This window comes from Pezoporus occidentalis, unplaced genomic scaffold (assembly GCF_034315485.1).
Source record: "Pezoporus occidentalis ecotype Australia unplaced genomic scaffold, CSIRO_AGI_Poc_V1 ctg9, whole genome shotgun sequence".
NCBI classification, from domain to species: Eukaryota; Metazoa; Chordata; class Aves; order Psittaciformes; family Psittacidae; genus Pezoporus; species Pezoporus occidentalis.
The window spans coordinates 4,421,664-4,442,866 of record NW_026916262.1 but is presented as its reverse complement, the minus strand read 5'-3'; the positions used below and the strand labels follow the sequence as shown (position 1 = coordinate 4,442,866).

At 37.6% G+C, this 21,203-nt stretch overlaps 1 long non-coding RNA gene across 3 annotated transcripts; it reads left to right on the top strand.

Moving 5' to 3' along the window:
- The first annotated feature begins 207 nt into the window (after positions 1–207).
- On the top strand, positions 208–20,381 carry LOC134156775 (uncharacterized). 3 transcript variants are annotated; one of them, XR_009962058.1, is made up of 6 exons: positions 208–2,666; positions 5,062–5,193; positions 6,489–6,561; positions 6,786–6,893; positions 7,661–7,788; positions 19,616–20,381. It is a non-coding gene; the product is annotated as an uncharacterized LOC134156775 (long non-coding RNA). The 3 variants fall into 3 exon arrangements; XR_009962056.1 differs by lacking the exon at positions 6,489–6,561; XR_009962057.1 differs by lacking the exons at positions 5,062–5,193; positions 6,489–6,561.
- Positions 20,382–21,203: the final 822 nt, after the last annotated feature.

The window sequence follows — 21,203 nt, the reverse complement described above, 5'->3', positions numbered from 1 at the left end:
TCGTTCTAGTTCACGGGCAATTCAGTACCGTTGCTTTAAGTGAAAGGAGTTCCACTGTTAAGCATCATCATCCTATTAGCCAAGAAGGAAGTGAAAGTTGCTTTGTGAGTCATGTGAACTCTTGATTTTCCTTTTTTTTTTCCCTTTCTTTTTTTTTTTTAATTCTGTTGGTGAATCTGATTCTTGCGAAGTGCCTCTCTGCCAGCAGGTGCCACTCCTCAGCAGCAGGCTGGTTTCCCAGGCTTGACCCGAGAAATAGTTGTGATAGACCTTTGTATTTAGAAACATTGATGGCAGTTTGCTGGGATTGTCTTTGTTTTCTGTGATAAGAACAGCCTATGCTATAAACAAATATTTATATTTTACAATAGAGCTGCTTAAAGTTTTGTTTTCTGCTGATATATCAAAGCCCAGGGCTGGAAAAATGGCAGTACATAGAGTAAGGTGCATTTGTTCTACAAAGTTTTGTGTAGAACAGTATTTTGGTTGGATAGAGGATGACCCAGAAATCTTTTAGAATCAGGAAGTTTCATTATGGAAGGATTTTGGGTGGTGGAAAGTTGTCTGTGTTGGGATTGCTGAAAAGATATAATGAGGAGGATGATTTAGGAGCTCAAGTCTCAATGACTTGCAGTAGGACAAGTGCTCATAAAATCTTGAAGCATCTTGAAAAGGCAGGAAAACAGTCTCAAAACTGCTGTAGTTCTAGTAAAAAGAATGTTGGACAAAATGTTCAGCATTCCAATGTGTTGCAGTTTGTAACTCTGTTGGCTGGAACAGGCAGAAGTCTGGAGGGGGTCTATTAAATGCTTTGTAGTTTTCTTGCTGTTTCGTTTTGACTTTGCTAAATTAATATACATTCAACCTTCAGACTCTCTTATTGAACATATACCCGGTTATGCCATGACTGGCCTTTTTAAAGACCCCAGAGTACTTTTTGTAGCATACTCTATGGAGAACAAACTTGAGGAATTTTGTTGCTGTATCGTCATTGATACTTGAAAGGTATTTCTTCTGTTAATAAAACTAAACAGATTCAACATGAGGAATACTTAGTATAGTGCTAATTTTTTTTTTTTTTTTTTTTTTTTACTAAGTAGAATTGAAAATTTGCACATAGGAGACAGATTTGTATCTTGCTTAAGCCAGTAAAGAACTTCTTGTTGTATTCAGTACAACACAGTTTTAGTATTTTTATCTAAAGTACTCGTAAGTATTGCTTATGGATAAAACAGGAAACTAGATACACAAGGGAAGACAGTGAAAATCGAAAAAAGAAAATAGTGGAATTTTTACACTGGAAGTAAGTTGTGATATTGCTTATAATAAGGAGGAAAACAGTAAGGATTAACAACGAGCCCACCAATCTCTGGCTGTTGCTTGCCTCCCTGGAAAGCATGGGAAACTTGGTGAAGGTGAAGTTCCTTTCAGTTCTTTTACTGAGGTATGAAAGTAAAGTCATTCATGTATCAGAGTGTTTGGTTATGAGAAAGGAGTTTGAATTTTGCAATTGAAGAACTTACGCTTTTACCTGTTTGCATTGAAGCTAACCTTTATATTAATGCTGCTTGATAACATACTGCTAAATCTAGTCCCTTTCAGATGGTATACTCTGTCACCTGGAGTTTTCACAGGCTGAGTGATAATTTTTTGGAAAAAACTACCCCAATACGAAAACTGCACATCACAGGGAAGATTATAAGCCAAAGTTTTCACACCAAGCGGTGTGTGAAATAAGCATTTGACTTGGGAATACACCTCTTGAGGAGCATGGTGGGATCTGTTCGTTTTACTGGCCTCAGCACTGCCAGGCTAAAGCTGTGGCTGTACTGCTGAATCAGATGTGCCTGGGGCTGCTTTGCAGCTGGCAGTGGAACAGCCCATGTCCATGTGGCTGCACCGTTACCCTCCAAAGCAGGGTGGCCACATCAAAACTGCCTACTGGGAGCAGTTCCTAGTTTGTGCCAGCTCACTGCCTGGGCTGGGGAGTTGTCTGGGAGAAAGCTAGTTATCCCTAATCAAAACCTATGCAAGGGACTGGCACCAGGCTCCCAGCGTGGGTGGTTGAGGTATGACACCTTCTCAGAGCATTCCTTGGCAGTGTTTTAAGTTGTTACTGCAGGCAAAGCTCTGACTCCTCTGCTGTCAAGTGCAAGTGGTGCTTTTTTTCTGGATTCTTTCTCTCTTGCAGTATCAGAGTCTCATCAACTGTTAGATTTACGTAACTTCTCAAAATCAGAAGTCATTATGTCTGGAACCTGTGTGCACATCGGAGCTGTTCTAAGTTCTGAACTCTGTAGTGCTGTTCTTTTTCTGGTCTGGTGAAATAAGGGGAAATGCATGTCGTGCAATTTCATCTATGGAATACAGCAGTTGTGAATGTTCTGCTCTGAATAGGTGGAAAATGTATTCCTGGAAGGACAACAAAAAAACCTCGTTGCTGTCTTTAGAGCCAGGAGGGATTGCCACACCTGTGTCTTGTTACTCTGCATCCTAGATCTGAAAAACGTTATTTGAATACTACTATTTCTTTAAAATTTAATTTCTGTTTCCATTCAATTAGAGTGTTCTCTTGTATTAACTCTTTCAGTGTCCTCTTGAGAACATAAGCAAGAAGAACATAAGGAAGCTGTCATTCATACTTGCTCCTTGCATTGATCAAGCAAGTAAGCACACTTCCTCATCATTCCCTTATACTGACCCATTTCTGTGGGTCATGGGCCAAGTTTAAACTCTCAAAGGCCGCAGCAGATGAGACTATGACATTGTGCACAGTGCCTGTAAGAGGGTGTTGAATGGGTGAAGATCTTGAAGCCTGAAGAAGCTTGATTAAACTTGCTTGGTAATGATGGGTGTAGAAGAACTGAGTTCTCTGCAATAGTGAGAGCTACTATCATCTTCCACAGTATCCCAAGGTCAAGCAGACAAAAAATAGACTTTATTTCTCTTTGTGTAATGCCAGTTTGTAGATTAGGGCATTTCTAATTTATGCTTGTTGTGGTTGAGCCTAATTTGGTGAACTCGTATTCTTTAGGAAGTTTTGCTTGTAAATTTTGCTCAGGTATTTTTTGGGTGCAAAACTTACTACAGCGATAAAAGTCAGAAAATCATAATTTAAATCAGCGTTCAAGACTAAATGGTACTGAAGTACAAGTGCTGAGTACTCTGAAAGTATGTGATCACCGACACACATTGGTATCCTTTGCAGTTCGCCTAATAATTTGTTTTCAGTCCAAGAGCAGCAAGTCCTTAAGAACTGAAAATCATACTGTCGTGGGTTGTGCTTAATAATTTGTTTACTTTACATATCAATGTAACTCTGTGTGATGTCGGCTGTGTATTTATATTTCAGCAATAGGTTTAGTATGCTTTAGTTTATCTGATTTTAGATTGTGACACAAAGTCAGCTATAAAAATTAACAAAAATGGCTGAGATGAGGGTTAGTGTGCTAGGCAGCGTGAAGTATAACTGTGATGGAAGGACTTTTAGGGCAGTTAGCAAGGACTTGGAAACCAGTATTATACTGATGTGAATGCTGTCTACATAATTACTAATTTTTATTGTTTTGTTTTTAGTTGTTTGTTCCCTTGTACAAATATATACTTTTAATTCAGAGTAACAAGTATAGATTGGAATATATTAAGCATATGAGTTTGTGCTGTTTTTCTTTCTGAAAATCGATTCCGTAGTATCCAAAAGACTTAGTTCCACTCTTCCATGGCATTACAATTTTAGGATGCATTAGCTAGATTGATATCCAACAGTTCTTTATTTGAATTTGTTTATTCTAGCAGAAAGCATGCAAAAGTGTGTAATGGATTTAATTGCAGTGCGATCGAGCACTGAATTTGTTTTTATTTGGCTTTGTCTTTTTTTTTTTGCACCTTCAGATGTTCAGTTCCGTTTTGCGAGTTTAAGTTCTCATGACTCTTTGTACTATTTAGCATATTCCATTTGTTGATTAAAGCTTTTGGTACAGTAATGCATCTATCACTGGCAAGTTACCAAGTTACTTGCCAAAGGTTTACTTTTTCTTGAGTAATGGAACTTTCCTGTTTGTTTTCACTTGTGATTGAATTTCTTGTAGGCAGCATTTTTGAGGGAAGGTAGGATCCTAAGGATACTTCAAATAGGTGTGATAATTTTGACAGCAATTGTGGCAGAACTTTTCCAGGGAAGTTCTTCACCCGCTCGCTGAAATAAAGCATTACTAAGCTGGGTTCTGCAACAGAAGATGTTTTTTCAAAGCTGTTATTTGTAAATCATTGCTCTAGCGGATATCGCAATCAGTTGAGTGAAGATGAGATTTGTTGCATGTTTCTTGTAAATAAACACAGTAGAATACAAATGATCCCTTTGCCTCCACCCACCTTCATTGGTGTACGGTCTTGTTTTTAGTGTTCTCCTTTTAAGAAATCGAAAATTAATGTTAAAACAATGTTTTGACATAGAGAAGATAACTTACTTTTTTTTTCTGATTTTCTAGAGCAGTGATCAATAGTAAAGGCTAGTCCTGCACTATAGTAACAGCAAGTGGATTTAATGGTTGAGTTTACCTTAGTACATGTTCCTGCAGGTCAGAGGCCCACAGGGAGCTGGCGTGAGCTGGGAAGCACAGTATGGTCAGAACACCAGGGTGATGCCTGGCCATGGCCCTGACACCAGCCCAGGCAGCTGTCTGCAATGTTTCACCCACAGGGGAAGTTAGGTGAGCTGCCCGCAAGTGGTTTTTGCCATAAACACTTGTTTATTCTAGTCTGCCCATCTTTTCTATGATAGGAATGGAGCATGTGCTGGAATGGTAGAGCAACCCTTGCAACCTGATGCCTTTCTCTGCAGGGCCAGTGCTCAGAGCTGTGGCCTGCTGCATCTGTGTGTTGTGCTCACTTGCTGCATCTTCGTGACATGGATAATCAGTGAACAGATGTATTGTTGACTAGTCTAAGCTCTCCCCTGGACTGGTGGCTTCACAAATGCATGGGGGTTGACACTACTAGGAGGAGGAGGATTATGGTTATTATTTTATTTGCTATTTAGCCAGATTTTTTTTTTTTCCAAAGGCACATGAAACAGTCTGCAGGGCAGCAAAGCATGCTAATATCCACCCCCCCTTTAGGAGTGAAATAAACCTCTGCTCATGAAAACCTTGCAATTTACCATCAGTGTGGTTCAAGGAGAAGCATGGCTGGGTGGTAGGTAATGTAAATGTTATTCAAGATAATTCTGCTGGTGTTTCCAGCCAACTTATTTGAGAGTTTTTTCATGTTTACTGTCTTGTCCTAACTCTACAGTGAATCCTGTGCTAATTAAAAAGGAGAGTCGCTTAATTTGGGAGTTTACCTTAAGCAGGTAGCTCTAAAAGCCCTCTTTAGAGTGGAGAGTGAGACAAGAAGTCATCCTGATTCTCACATAACTACTTGTGGGCAGATGTACCCAAGACTTTGTTTTCCGTATTTTTCTTGGCTAGCAAGCAACGTTCATTAAAATGTATAAACACCTCAAAAATAGTTCAAGTTTTTATTGTTCTCATAGCATTGTGTTGCTTTGCTTTAAACTAGTCCAGAGTAATTCTAAAGCTATGCAAATGTAAATTGAGATCATTCCTTAATGTTGGAAAGTCTTGAAACACAAATGAAACCTCTTGAATTGTTGTAGTTTTTTCTGACTGACAGACACCTTGAGGCAACCTATTTATTCGTGTCATCAGTGGATGGCATGCCGAGATTTTTCTGGAGCTTACTATATAATCAGTTTGAAAGCTGTGTGTCAGAAGAGAAAGGCCTTGTTTCTGAGTACAGTATAAACAGTGCAGGAGTTTGACACTAATGATAAAAGTATCATTGCATTAGTGTGGAGAGAGCATCTGAGCGGATGCAGATGTATCATACCAAAATGATTAAATGGTACCACTTAGAGCAGAAGTAGTTTATATTGGGGGTGATACCCAAGTAGAACCAATATACTACACTTTCCATTTGATACCTTTTCTACAGGCAGGCTGCTTCTGCTCTAATTGTTAATGCTTTACCCGTAGCTGAAGACTGCAGTACTCAGCTGTGAAAGCACCTGGGATACTGACAGCCAGAGCACAGGGCTAAGCCCACTTGACTAATCTTGATGTGGTGCATTTCTGTTTCTGAAAGGTTGCCTTGATATTTTCCTGGCTCTGGTGTTTTCATGTTATTTTTTTTTTTTTTGTGATGCTTTCCTTTAAATCATGGAGGTAAATTAACTGTTGTTCCAGTTAAACATGCATTTTTGCTTGGGGCCAGACAGCTTGTGCTTGCACAAAGGAGACATGCTAGGTGGGTGAGAATTTCTTGGAATAAGTAGTCAGTCTGGATTTTTGTTGCAAAAGCTTAAGTTTCTGTTAATTGAATGTTCATTTCAGAATGAATTATGTAGAACTCTAAGCTTCCTGACTTACTTGATTTCCATCCCTTATTACTGCCATACCCTGTTTTCTCTGTCATTTTCTAATTCAAAGAAAGACCCCCTTAATAGTTGGAAAGCCTCCTGCAACATCAGAAAAAAAAAAAAAGGCGTGGAACAAGATTTAGGTGAGTTAATTTTGAAGTATTTGTTGTATAGAGAATACAGAAGAACATGTTCAGGCTTGAATTAGGTATGTGCTTTATCTCTCAAAGAACAGTTCAGAATATTTTATGGAGTTTTCCAGAAGTTCTTTCAAATTAGGTGTCTCTACAGTACTTTACTGAATTTTGAAAATTGCTCTGCAGATCAGTGAATTTTCCTTTTTTCCTTTTGTACTTAATCCCTCCAGTCTTTTGTGATAGCCCAGCCCTGCTTGCTGTGTTGGGAGAGACGCTATCAAAATCCCCTTAAATGCCAGAGCCGTTGGATAAAGGCATAAAGAGACAGCAACTTGCAGGTGATTACAGAAGTTTTTGGCTTTTTCAGATTTTGGGGCTCTGATGTAATCAGTAGAGGTGCATGCTCCTTTATAGCAACTCTTGAAGATACTGATGACACATTTGTTTTCTTCAGTTAACTTCTGTGGCTAATTCTGAAGTAGTTCAGATTGTCTGAAAAACTGCACGTTAAAAAACCTTGGTAAGATATGTAGATTTGTAGGCTTTAGAGTGTTTAACCTTAAGAAATTGCTAAAATATCAACACAATTTTAGAATTATGTTTAGAATGGGAACTTTTAATTTCTCTGGCTTTTTTTTGTCTGCACTGTTGTATCAGAGGGCACTATTGTATCAGAGGGCTTTCTAGCTGTGTACATGTCATCTCACTATTTTTAGGAAAACAAAAAAGAGTAAGGAACTTTCTGTTGTACTTTTAAGATAAAACTAAAGAAAAAAAAATGCTGTGATTTGTTCCATTGCTTGGAGAATATGGGAGACTTTTAAACAATTTTTATTACGGACTTAACTTGACAGAGGTATGGTGTGGATTAAAACCTGAATGTCGTTTAGCATCTTTTGCTGTAGCAACAAGAACTTTAAAAATTTGCACTGCATCTAGCACAAAGACTAATGAATTAATCTTTTTTGCTTTTTATTAAGTACTATGAAGTTAATTGCAGTAATAAGTCTTCTTTCCATGTAGCGAGTTTGCAAATATAAACCAGCATGTTGTTAGCTGTCTTAAGGAAAATGTCAGTTACATCAATATGCATTCATTTTCATAGAGGTGCCCTATTGCTGCTGTTTAACAGCAAGAAGTACTGAATGGTAACCAAATGACTGTGGTCAGATACACCGAGTTAATTCTATAGAGTAGGACTTTCAAAAGTACCAGACTGAACATCATACTTCGGTAAGTAGCACCCTTAAATAAGAATTCACCTGTGTTTGCCATTGGCAGTAGTTCTACTTTTTGAAATCATACAAGTCCACCTGCTTTCTTCTATTAATTGCCAGTCTCCTAGGTAGCGCTCTGTGAAGAGAAACCTCAAAATGTTCATGCTATGTTGAAGAAGCAGGTAGAGAAACTTTAATGACCCCTTGCTTGTCTGTTTTAGATGCCTCCACAAGCATCTAGGGAGGGCTTGTCTCTTTCCTCTGCTGCTAGAGGGAACTTGGTAAGAGTGGCCAAGAATGTCAGCCAACTCTATATTTTCTGTTGCCAGATTTGCTTTGCTAAATTAGTATCCCATGTATTGCATTGGAACAGGTAACGTAGAATATGTTGACTTAAAACTAGGGGACTTTCTGCCTGTTTGTCCTAATGGATGGATCTGACTTTTACACTAATGACCTTCTGGTCTGTTTATTAAATATGGCCCATGACTTTTTACTAAATTAATTCAATCACATTGTTCTTTTACAGTTCTATTAAAGCAAGAAATTCGGTGCACCCTCAGTAGAGAGGTTATTTCTGGTGTCAGGGAAATCAATGCAAGATGCCTGTTAGCAGATTAATTTTTGTTTATACTTGAGGTTTTCTTTGTTCCTGTATTAGTTTAAGGGTTTGGCTCTAATGAGCATATAGGAATGTGAGTAATAGAAAAATAATACTGAGTCTCTTTTGGACACTTGAAGTGCTTCATTAGGTATAAATTGAGTAGAAGAACGTGTGGAAAGTTTTTTCAGGTGTCATCATCTGGGATATATAATCTTTTCATGTTCTTGGTATCCAGTAGTCTGGAAACTAATGTGGTTGTCTTGGAAACAGGCTTTATTTTCCTTTTGCAAATATCTAGATGTGAAATCATTGTCTTCCTTGAAAATCTGGAATTAATACTTCTGAAAGAAATAACTGCAAATTTTAGATGCATGTCCTCTATTTAAATAATTGATATGGGAGCCTGTAAGTGGTGTTTGCATTGTCTGCTTTTATTACAGTTGTTGCTTATGTTGCTAAAACAATGTTTGTTTAGTTTTTTAAGGTAAAATGCCTGTACTTATTGTTGATACTTGTCTGGGAGTTACGTACAGTGAAGCACTTTGCCAATTTCCTAGCTTAATATTTAAATATTAAATATTTAATATAGCAGTATAACTGCATTGAGGAATTTAAGTTCCTAAAAATGAACTGATACTAGCACTTCCAGTCTTTGCCTTTGCCCTGCTTTAAATAAAACAGCATGTGATAAAACCTTGAATATTCTGTGGGATTGTAGCATAATATTTGCCAGCCAAAACATCAGCAGTAGACCAAAGTGCACAGGGCAGCTTTTTGTTAGCTAAGGAGCTGGCATGCACAGCATAAAAAGTCAAAGCAAAATAGAAACTGAGTCAAGAAATAATGATCTTTCAAACTGCTGAGGAGTTATTAGGATTTGTATGAAAATATGAAATGATGTTTTTGCAAGAAGTTTTAACTTTTCTAGTCTGTAGCTTATTTGTCCAGTCACAGCAGTCTTAGAGTTTGGTATTAGTGTAATTTCATTATAATTTTTACAGGTGAAGGCCCAAGCGGAATAATTTTCCGTATTTTGTTTTCAAATTGTTAACTATGTTAAGTTCTAATGTTTTTTTTTAATGTATTTTTCTTCCAAGTATTTTTGCCTGCAGTGCCAATTTAAAAGACTCTCCAATTCTGATACCTACTTTACAGAAGAATATATTTTTTATTCTTTCATAAAAAAGTGGATTTTGTTTTTTTTAATGGAGCTCGTACTTTGACTGATACAACCTGTCCAGGGGAAGAGAACTATGGCAGGATCTTGCTGAGCTGCTCAAACACATTTATGTGACTATCTCTTCTATTCTACCTCCCATCTCTTTCTCCTGCCCTGTTTCTTGTACAGCATCTACATTTCAGATTGCTCTCTCTTTGCAGAACTTAATTGGTCATGTTATTTTTTCTTAAGTGTTGTTCTTCTTTCAAATATGCACCAATGTTTTTTCCTTACTTCTTCCCTACAACAAGCTCATGCTTTCTATTTAAGGCCTGAGGTGAAGCTTATTAATGTTAGTGGAGAGGATCTTAAAGACTCTGGTTGTTATCATATGATGCAAAAAGCTTTTAGTGACCTAGATTTTGGCCCTGATGTACAATACTGATGTAAGTATTGTGCATCCAGAAATAAATATAATCACAGCTTGTTTTTCCACAAATTACAGTACAGTCACTGTGATGCACTGTAATGCTATTGTGCTCCATTTTGGACTTAATAGCATTTATATACGTTTACCTTGATGGTCAGGCCACAGACTTCCGACTTCTATCTCAAATTATGATCTCTTAAATCTTACATGAGAAAGGACATTAAAATAACACGTTATTTAAACTACAAACAAAGCTGAGCTAGTCCTTGAGCTTTTTTTGCATTCCTCTAAATAAATGTAATTTCTTCCACTTCAACAATATTAGTAAGTTCTGTTCAAAAAGAGTAGTCCATTTTGTACTTTCCTGATCAAATAATAATTCTCCATGCTGATTACTAAGTATTACATAATTATATTCCCTGGCTCCATTTCAGCTGAACAATTTTTCATTCTCTTCTCCCAAACTCCAAACAAGCAAACAAAAAGCCCTGAACCCTTACGGTAACAGTTCTACATAGTTACGTTATGTGCTTCTCTATAGTTACATTATGTGCATCATTGTGTTACTGTGATTGCTGCCCTGAAATTTGGTCCATAATCACATATTCTAGCATCCTTCCTGAATCTCCTGGGAAAGCAGGATATTGTTAAAGTTCTTATAGCTTTTCCTTTCAGATTAACTTTTAGAAAAGTTTGAAGTTTTCTGCTTGTTTGCATTCTGATCCAGTGACTTTGTCCTGGAGAAATTTATTTTACCTGCGTGCATTATACTTAAAGATGCTGATACGGTCTTTCATCCTCAGAAATTAGCATAGACATAATTCAAAGTTTTCTAAGGATAAAAAGGAACTATTTTTTTATTTTTTTTTTTTTCCCCCATCGTGGGTGTCACTTCAGGATGTTGCTGAGTCTGATTTCAGCAGTGTTACACAAAGATAAAGCAAACTCCAGGGGAGACATTATAGATTCATTCAAGGAGAAATAGTATTTTTGTTGGCTTTTGTAATTAAAAAAACACAAAACAAAGCAACTAATGAACACTTTCCTTTTACCATAAGAAAGGAAGGAAGTTGATTGAAGCCAGTCATCTACAGCCAGTCAGAGAAGGGTGTAGTTGCTTTTGCAGTGATGAGACCCACATCTCTGGAGGACAGTGTATCCAGTCATCACATCATGTTTTAAGACAGAAGTTTCTCTCTCCGATGCTCAGCACAAAGACAACCTACATCCCTAGCTTCACTCAGACATGTAACATTTAGATGTAGACAATCCCATTGCATTGCCAGTGCTAGATTATTCCCTTGGCTTGAAATTGCCTCTACAGCTCTTTCCATCTAATAATGAACAATAAACTATACAAAATAGCTTATCCAAGCTGCCCTGCACACAGCTTGGTTTTAGAGCTTGTAATTAATTATAATTGTGTATACTTACGAGAAAAAGGAGGATTTTATTTCATTTGCATTGTTTTTCTTTGGGGGTAAGAGATGTATCCTGTAGTGAGGTGTGTTTTCCACACTTATGGTGTTGAAGGGTACTTGAGGAACCAGTTTGGCCTGTGTCAAACCATGTCATTTTTGTACCTTTTGCATTTTGCAGCTGTGATTAAATGAACTCTGTGTGCTGCTCTGCACTTCCTGGTTTTATTTGCCTTTCTAGAGTGTCACTGTAGTGGCTGCCTCAGCAGAGGGGCAGGGACAGTGGTTGTTGGTTACCAGCTCTGATTTAGCCCTGTTCCAGATTTTTTTCTTTTCCCCCTTTGGGGATTCTTCTACTGCCCTGCTCAAGTGGTGATGATGCACGGGGTGGGGGGAAGAACTGGGGTCTTATCCTGGGAGGAACTGAGTTTGCGCTGTTGCTGGATTAGGAAAAAATACTTTAACAAATTTATTTTTGTTCTTTCACATAACCTGAAGTTTTCAAATATTTCAAATATTGAATGTGTTTTCCTTTAATTTCTGAGAAGAGTGGTTTGGTTTTTGTTTTAATAGTGTGAGTAATGTTTTAGCTTTAATAAAAATAATGTACTTGTTCAGATCCCCTTTTTGATTCTTACTTACATGTCCTTAAAGTTTCAACTTGGTGTTCTTATGACTGGTCATATAAGCTACTCAGTCTGATTTTTATACGTAGCAAACCTCTGAATAAAATGTACCTATATAGTATGTTACATCCTAACTGCTGCTTAACTGAACCCTTCTGTTATTCACAGGAAATATCAAGGATGGCTGAAATTTGAAATGTAACAGAATAGCAGATTTTTTTGTTTGTTTGTTTAAAGCGTCTTATTCTTTATGTCTGAGAGTTTTCAGAAGGTGGTAAATGGCTCTCAGAGCAGCAGTATTTATAATCAAATTGCTCTCGTGAAATACAGATAAATTATTCAATGGAAGATCTAATTAAATCTGTAGCTTATAGCATAGCCACTGGTATCCTGTCCATTAGCAACCCTGGTGCTTCATTAAGCCAAAAAACTTGAGTTTACAGTATGTGTAGTTTAAGTCACAGAGGTTTGTGTGTGAATGCAAAGAGGATTAGAATATTATTTAAGGGTTACCTCAAGATAGGCAGTGGTGAACACAAGACTTGAAGAACTTTTGCTTTCTTTACCTCTGTTGTTGCAGCCTTTGCTGGTGCAGCACCATCTCAGCTCTGACTTTGCAGCTAATGGGCACCTTAGCCCAAATCACCCTGTTGAAAGGCTGTTCTAAGGCTTTCTTTAACATGTCTGCCCTGGGAAAATCTTCCTGGTTTTGTCACCAGAAGGCTTAGTGTTGCTTTGCACAACTCTGCCTCTCTTGGAAGATAAGTAAACATTTTGATCATGTCTGTGCTGTGACACTGGTAATGAAGGAGATGCTAGAAACGAAAACCTGAGGAAAACCATTTTCTATCACAAATAAGCTTGTAACTAATTTTTTTTTTTCTTGAATATGCCTGTTAAATTTACAGCTTAACCCTGTAGTTACGATCAACTAGTTTGTAATGCTTTATTTACCTGGAGTGCAATGCTGTTCTAGAGGCCTTACTCTTGCCTCAGGATGTGAGTGTTCTCTGCTGCACCAGAGCTGGAGTGTCTGTGGATGAAGCATTTGGCCTCAAATTTTTTGGATGTTGGTGTTTTCCAGGGTTACATGTAAAGTCCTGTAGCATTTTCAGAAAGAAAATAATCTTTGAGAGTGCTCACACTATAGTCAGTATTTTTTTTCTTCTTCTTTTTTTTTTTTTTTGCAAAATCACTGAGCAGTAATTCTACACCCTTGAGGCTTTTGGCAGGAGCAGTGTTAAGCCAGTGCTGAATGTTCATGCAAGTTCCTCTTGCTGAGTTGTCTGTAGTTTGCTGTCACACACGTGATGGATGCCCAGGTGATTAAAATGCCAGAAAAGAAAGTTGTTTTTTTCACCTTCTGTCAAGACATCTGGACATCTTTATTTCCCAGAGGTCGTCTGCTGTGCCGAGTACCTCAGAGCGGAATTCCCATCTTCATTCTGTTGCCCTTTTCCTAGCATTTACTGTTTTAATTTTCTACATAAGAAGCTCTGATAATGCCAGCTATATGTCATTACCTGCTATCATTCAAATGCCATTTGATGGATATTTTCAAAAGCAGGGGGAAGGTTTACTCATTACCCTCTATAGTATATTGACTTTTTTTTAAGTGATCATTGTGTGTCCTTTACAAAAACAAAGGTAGTTTGAAATTGTCTGATAATACGTTGTTCCTGTTATAGGATGTGTGACTTCATGTAACTGTTTATTCAGACTAACTCACATTTGACATTAACTGTATTTCATGAACTTTTACAAATGCTTATGGGCTGTTTTAAGTGATATTATGGGGTAAAGTGTAGGTTGTTATGGCTTAACGTGTATGTGAGTGTGTGAAAATATCTACTGAAATTTTTCTGGGTTTCTTAGTTTATTTCCAACTGTACTTACAGCTTCAGGTAGAATGTTTATGAAGATGCTCTGGAATTTCATAAGGTGTATGTCCCATATAAAAATCAGTTCTATAAAGATTTTGTCATTTGCTCATACTCAGTTTAACAAACAAACCAGTTTTGTATTAAAATATACAGTAAATCAGTTGCAGAATTCTGTCTGAACATGCATTAAATAATTCATTCAACATATCTCTGCACAATAATAAGAACAGGTTGTTCCTTGCTATGCTGTTTGTTCCCAGCTGTTTATTCATGTTACTGTCCTAGAAGCATGTGTTTGATTTTGCTTCTAGTAGCAGCAGCAAAATTTCAAACGCTGCAATTTTAAGTTAACTTCCAGAGAGCAATGAGGATTTTAAGTTTTTTAAGTTAACTTCCAGAGAGCATGCTTGGGGTTTTGATATGATTCCGAGAAGAATAAAGTGAAACTTGATAGCATTTTTCAGTGCCTGACTGTGCCCTGTTTGTTTAACATGTTTCAGGGTAGTGGCTTCTGATCTGCCACTAGTAGTGTTGTTTATCTGTGTTACCATTAATTTGACTGCACGTGGAGATAGCCTTTTTGGAATGGATAAATACATTGGCTTTATATTTCAATTGCTTAAGCGGTACTAAATTTTAGATCTTTTATTAAGAGAAAATCTGGCAAGAAAGTTAATTGTACATGTATCTGCTGGAACAGGGATCTCTGTCCTTAATTCTTCTAAATGAATCTTAGAGACCTTTTTTTTTAGCAGTTGTCTAAAATGTAGCATTGTACATGTTGAGGAGGATGCCAGAGAAAATAGAAATTATGATTACTACTCTTCCCAGTGAAAATGGGCAAATGGACTGTTAACCCATTTAATCGTATGATTAAAGCATAAATGTCTATTAGCATTTTGTATTCACATACGAGACTAGTGTCTGTCAGCATGCACTGAATCAGGTAGGAGACTATACATCTGCAGTGAGGGAGTGGGGCTTTTGGTTGTGGTTTTGCTTTTAGTCTTATGTTTAATCCTTTTTCAACTTTGAAAACAAGGCTGACATCCTTTTTGTAATGTCTGGTATTTTAAAATGTCACCCATCCCCTTGCCCTTTTGATGAATTTGTGCATTCTATGAATACAGAGGAAAACAAAATTGCTTCAGATAGTGAATTTAAATAAAAACCCCTGTGGTTATCGATTACAGCAAATACCCTCTGTGTTTTTCGTAGAAATCACTTGAAGGTTCAAGTATTTAATCATGTCATAGGATTTTAAGAGACCTTAATGGCTAGATTCAGCTTGCATGGTGTAGGTGCCAGCATGATCTGTGGGCAGAACCAGGATCTCTAAGGAGTTCATCAGAGCATTCAGGTGAGGCATCTGCCTCTGCATTGGCAATGCGGAGAGTTTTGGGGTGTCTCTGTGGATGCATATACTGCTGGCAATGCAGGGACCTGGCCAGTCTGCACATCGGACTGTTACCCTCCTTTAAGACTGGGATGGATGCTGGGAGGAGTGGGACTCAGGGTGTCTCTGATATGTATGGCCAGCTGGGATTGAATACTGGATAAATCAGCTGTCTTTTGATGGTAAATGGTCAGGAAAGGTTTTATTGAACTGGATTTGATTCTAATCCTCATTGTTTATCATGGCAGTTACAGACAAGGGGCAAAGGCTTTTACCGTTTAGCTGGTGGTTTGGATTTTGTTTGGGTTTCTTTTTCCATGTAGGTGCCCAAGGTATACAGCTGGTGCAGGCAGAGTGTCACTGCTGTAAGAGCTGCTTACAGAGAAACAACCAACCGACCTAAACAACCCAAGATGCAGAGGTTGTCCGTGACTGACTTGCAACACTTGACCATTTATGCAAGGGAAGAGAAACCCCTGTGTGCCTCTGCCATTGTTGTGTACGTTGAGCTTGCCTGTGTCAGGGTTGGGTTTACCTGCCTTCCATTTTGTGTCTCCTGGCTCTGGTTCTGTAAGCAAACTGTACAGTGTGAACTGTAATTCGAATAAGATGCCCTTGGAAAATCTGCCAGATTACAGAAAATTGTGTCATGATTGACAGAGAGGTTTTGTTATATTTGGAAAGTGTATTTATATGTAAAATAAAACGAGAGGCAGAAGCCAGGTAATTTTCTTTGCTTGGGAAAGCTAAGCAAGTGTTTGTTTCAGTTCTCCTAGTAGGGAAGATGACACTAGAAAATAGCTGAATTCTGTATCTGTTAAGTTCTAATGAAAACCCTAACTGTTCTGTTACACAAACATGCTGCTCCTCCTTACTGCCTGAGAGGGACTGTTATCATCCTGTTTTGTGACCAAAGGTATATTATTGAAAGAACAAATGTTGGCTTTCCCTCCTTCCTCCCTCCCCATTATGCTTTTAAACCTATTACTGAACTTTGGAGTTCATCATATTAAAGTTCATGTGCAGTTAGCAAAATGACACTTTTTCTGTATAGAAGCCGGATGTTAAATTACGAAACTATGTAGCAGCAAATTATGTAGTACCTTTCTACGAATCACTGACAACGGTATGCATTTCTGAGGGAACAGTAATGTGTTAAACCAAGCTTTGTTTGTTCCTCTTGTGGCATCACAGGCAGAGAAAATGAGATAACGCTACATAGTTGATCTTTTTCCAGTGCTTTTGTAGAGGCTGAAATGTATTATCTTTGGTGTATCACTGCCTTTTGGTAAAATGAGGTGAGAAAATAGTTTTCTGTTTTCTGTCATAAGCCAACCAAAGCCCAGCATGTTTTCAGGGTCCAATTTTGAATTTTTGTTCACATTACAAATCGATGTGACACAGTAACTATTGAGGCTTTCTGGCATGTACAAAACATTTGTTCAGCTTGAAAATAAGTGGGGAAAAAGAGCCAGTGGTGACATGTCCAGATGGGAGCATGTTGGAGTGCTGTGAAGCAGAACACCTGGTATTGAGGGATGGGGCAATACAGTCAGTTGCTGTGCATCTGGATGCAGGGCATCTGTGTGAGTGGACATTGCGGCTTTGTTGAGGACCACTGCTTCTGAGATGTGGATTCTTTAAAGCTGATGCTTTGTGAAATGTGATGCTTTGATGTTAGATATAAAAAAAAAATTAATTGCAGACTCTTTACAAGGAATTAATTTGATATTTTTGGAAATGATGATCTTCTAGTCAACAAAGTTTGTAAATTCATAACTGGTCTTTCACTGGACTTCAGTTGTTTCCAGATACCATAGCTCGTGCCTGCACAGGCTGCTCCATCTTTATCAGTGGGGGGGACTTTTCTGCTGTTGTGGAGCCTGCAGTGGTAGGACATTGCATGGAGGGGTTCTTAGGGTTTGTACATTTGGTCAGGTCTCTTGGTAAGACGTGGGGAGTTTCACATTGCTTGCTTTCAGTATTGTTACTGAATTACACACTGCAAATGTTGTTGTTCTGTATAATGAGAGTTTCTTATTTTGGAGTCCAGAATCAATAATGGCTGGGTTTTTCTGTGCAGAAATTTGAAGGTAGAATGAGGTGGAGTAGTTGATGTGTAATGTGTTGGTGTGTTACTGATATGCTAATAGCTTCAGCATCTGCCTTGATAAGAAATTCTGCAAATCACAAAGTTGAAGACTTTTTAACCCATTATGATTTTTTACCTTGTTGTTACTGTTTGATTATTTAGTTATCAGGAAAAAACTGCATTTAGTTCCTTCTAAACCCTGGACCAGCTCTGCCATAAAGTAATACCACTGAGGTGTTGGATTACTACAGGGATTAGCTGTAGTGTCACTACTCCTGAATACACATTTAACCTAAAAAGGGGAGAAGTGATGTGGGGAGGTCAGGATTATGAAACTGTTTCTATTTTTCATATAAGGTAACTTTAACACAATGTTCTACCACAATAGATCTGTCTGTTAGAAATGAGGAATCATTTTGGTTCAGAATCTGCATCAATAAAAATTTACATTTGTTTGTGCTGGTTTATCTATTTTCTTTAAATAGCCATAAATTAAGCTTTGCAGCAAGACTGGTAAGATCCTCCTGACTTTAGTGAGGCTGGGTGTTGTCCATAAACAATGTAGTATATTTATGTTAGTAAATGTCATTTTGAGATGTATCAGATATGCATGAATAACATTCTCCCTTCTTACCCACTTCTCTAGAATTACTAGACAGACAGCTGAAGTCATGGCTTTAGTAACTTTACTTATAATTGGATTAACAATTCAGTATGCAATAATGAGGCTTCTTTTAGCTGAAAATTGGAGATAAAAATAATCTCGTATCTCACTGCTATAATCATGTGCTTTTGAACACTCATGATACATAATCCTTTAAGAAAAAGTGTTGCCATGTAACAGTCATCACTGTTATTCAGAGTATAGGGGTTTTTTTTTAGTTCAGTTTCTTACATTATATTCAGAGTTGTGCTTGAAACTTTAAGGGTGCTTTAAAGGATGGCTTTTGAAAATAAGACAGAAGCCTATATTTTTTCCAATAAATTAACTTTTGAAGTTAATGTCGCAATTGTGAAGTTTAAGTTTCTCTTTAGAAAAATGAAAATTTAGGCTGCCTTCCAACCCAGTGTTTAAAAATGTGATTAGCTTTTGAATGACTGACTAGGTTCACTGACTTCGGTGAGTACATGCACCAAGAGGCTTTTGTTAGACTCACTCAGTACAACTTCTTTGAGAGTTGCTGCTGTGCTGTGCTGGTGCTGGGCAGAGGGAGCCAGGGAGCGCACAGGATCAGTGCTGAGGGGGTTTTAAGGTGTCACTTCTCGCTGAATTAAATTTGCAGAACCACTTGCAAACCCTAAAATGTTGTAATTTAGGAAAATCATAAAGGTCAAAGATTGCTCCTAAGCATTGAGGAAGTAATTTTCCATGTGTCCGCATTACTGGTGTGACCTGTTGGCCACTTGCATTTCTGCCCATGCGAAAGTTTTGCTTTTATAATGGTCCTCAGCCTGGTATTGATATAATACATACTCACTGTTTTAACTATCCACTGACATAAATGCTGTTATTTAAGTAAACATGGTCCAAACACTTGCTGTTAGAACAGGATTGAAAGTAAATCTGAACAAGCTTACTTATATTTAAAACAGCACAGAATGAGACACAGTATGGAGGTATCTGTCCTTGAAGCCCCTGCTTATTCTCCCCTAGCTTTTAATTTTGCCAGCTGATTTCTTCAGATCTGGCATAATGACCCAGGTCTCACAATTGTTGAGTTCCTACTGCCTTTGGAGCATCCCAGAGACTGGGTGCAAATAACCTTATCAGTTCCCTGAAATGCAGAGACTGGCAGAAAGGCTTTAGGACATTTGTCTAATTATAGATTTCTTTTTCTGATACATTTCTTCAAGAATAATACTTTCCAGATGTATCAGTTTACAAAGTGAATCCTGATGATATCCTGCTAGATAGAAAACGTGTATTTTAATAGTTACAATGACATAAATATATTTGATCTAGAATTAAGTTTTGTTTTCAGTAGTACGTGGCAGAATTAATTTGTACATATATGATATGCATTTTAACTTAGCTAAGAAAATTGACTATAGATACTAGAAGTACCTTAAAAACCTTTCTTATAAAAAGTGTAGTTTTTGTTATTTGGTGTTGATTAACAGACTGTTGTAGAAGGTTGAGCAAGAGTATGTTATTATGATATAATGGTATTAAAAAACATTGACCTGACTCCTGCATTTGTCATTTTTGTGACCTTTGTATTCCTTCCTTATTAGAACTATGCAGCACTGATACAGCAACAAATTAATGAGGACAAACAAAACTTGACAGAAAAGACTGTATATGGAATCCAGCTCACAGAAGAAAAACTTAATGACTTCCGTGATGAACAAATTGGGCAGCTGAAGGAACTGATGGACGAAACTACCAAACCTCAGAAAAAACTCAGCATTTCTAAAGACTCGGAACACAAAACCTAAAGGGTTTTAAAAGTTGTTTTAATGCATATGGAAGCATTTTGAAACTTCCTTTACAGCTGAACTTGAATGTGGTTTCTTTGGAATAATGGGCACTGCTGCTGCCATGACTTGTCTGAAACAGATGTGTCTGGCTGTTAGGGTTTCTGTGCAAGAATAAATGTTAAAATGGAATGATCACAACAATATTATGTTAATTGCAATTTTTTTTTCTCCTAATGGAAGGTGGAGACTTGAAGATTTCGATAAAAGTAAATTGACATATCTGAAATAGAAAGGTTTGTTTGTTTATTTAGCACCCACAGGGCAAAACATCTTCCGGTTTGCATATTGTCCTCTGCCTTAATGGAAAAGATGCAATTAACATTTGTTTTCTGATATGGACTAAGTAGACACAGAACAAAGATATGGTACTAGAATGGCTTTGTTTTGATGGAAAGGAATGGGCTGTATTAGAAAAACATATAACTGTTGCAATTGAAAGTTGGTTTTCTTCTTGAGCTTTATTGTGAAATGTGCTTTAAAATAAAAGATGTACGTGATTATGAAGTTGAGCTCAAAGGAACCACTGGCTGATGAAGAAGATTCTGCATTTTTCTCATAGCTAAACTTGGATTATTGTTAGTACCATGATAGTTAGAATTCAAAGGCTCTTCAAAAGCTCGGTATCCAATATTATTCGGTATTTTGTATAGACCAGAATTTGTTAAACTCCTCAATCATGGAAATTTTCCTGTTGATAATACTGCATGACAAACACGAGTAATTTATCAGTAGTAAGTTAACTCTTCACCAGGACAGTGCATGCATATTGTAATATACTATATCAGGACTAAAAAACAGTTCAGCTCTTCTATCTGTTAAGAAAAAACCCACCCCTTTCTGTGCAAAAGACAGCTTTCATTTTGTATTCCAAACTGAGCTTTGTATTATTAGTTCTGTTCTATTTATGGACCTTTCCCTGTCTGTTACCCACAGCATCTTCAAGACAACATAATTTCTTTCCTCCTGGGGGATAACAGCTTTGACACGTAAGCATATTTCCAGCTGTCTAACGTAAGAACATGCTGCTTGCCAAAGCTGCGCTCCTGGATCCTAGCAGGGTGCAATTTGGTGAGCAGCCTGCTTCTCTCTTCCTTACCTCTTTTCCCAATTCTTTGCTATGGTTTTAGGTTGTGGCTTGCTCATTCCTATTACAACTGCAAGATTCTTGCGTAAGGAACTTGTAGGATTGCTTTGCTGCATCTTCTTCTGGCAGCTCCAAACTCTTGCTTTTGCTGTAGGAACATCCTTTGTGCTCCAAAGCTTAATCCAGACAGGGTCAAAGGGCAGAGGTGACATCCAGACTGCAGAGCTGAGGGTCATAAGTCTTGGTTCCTAGAGCTTC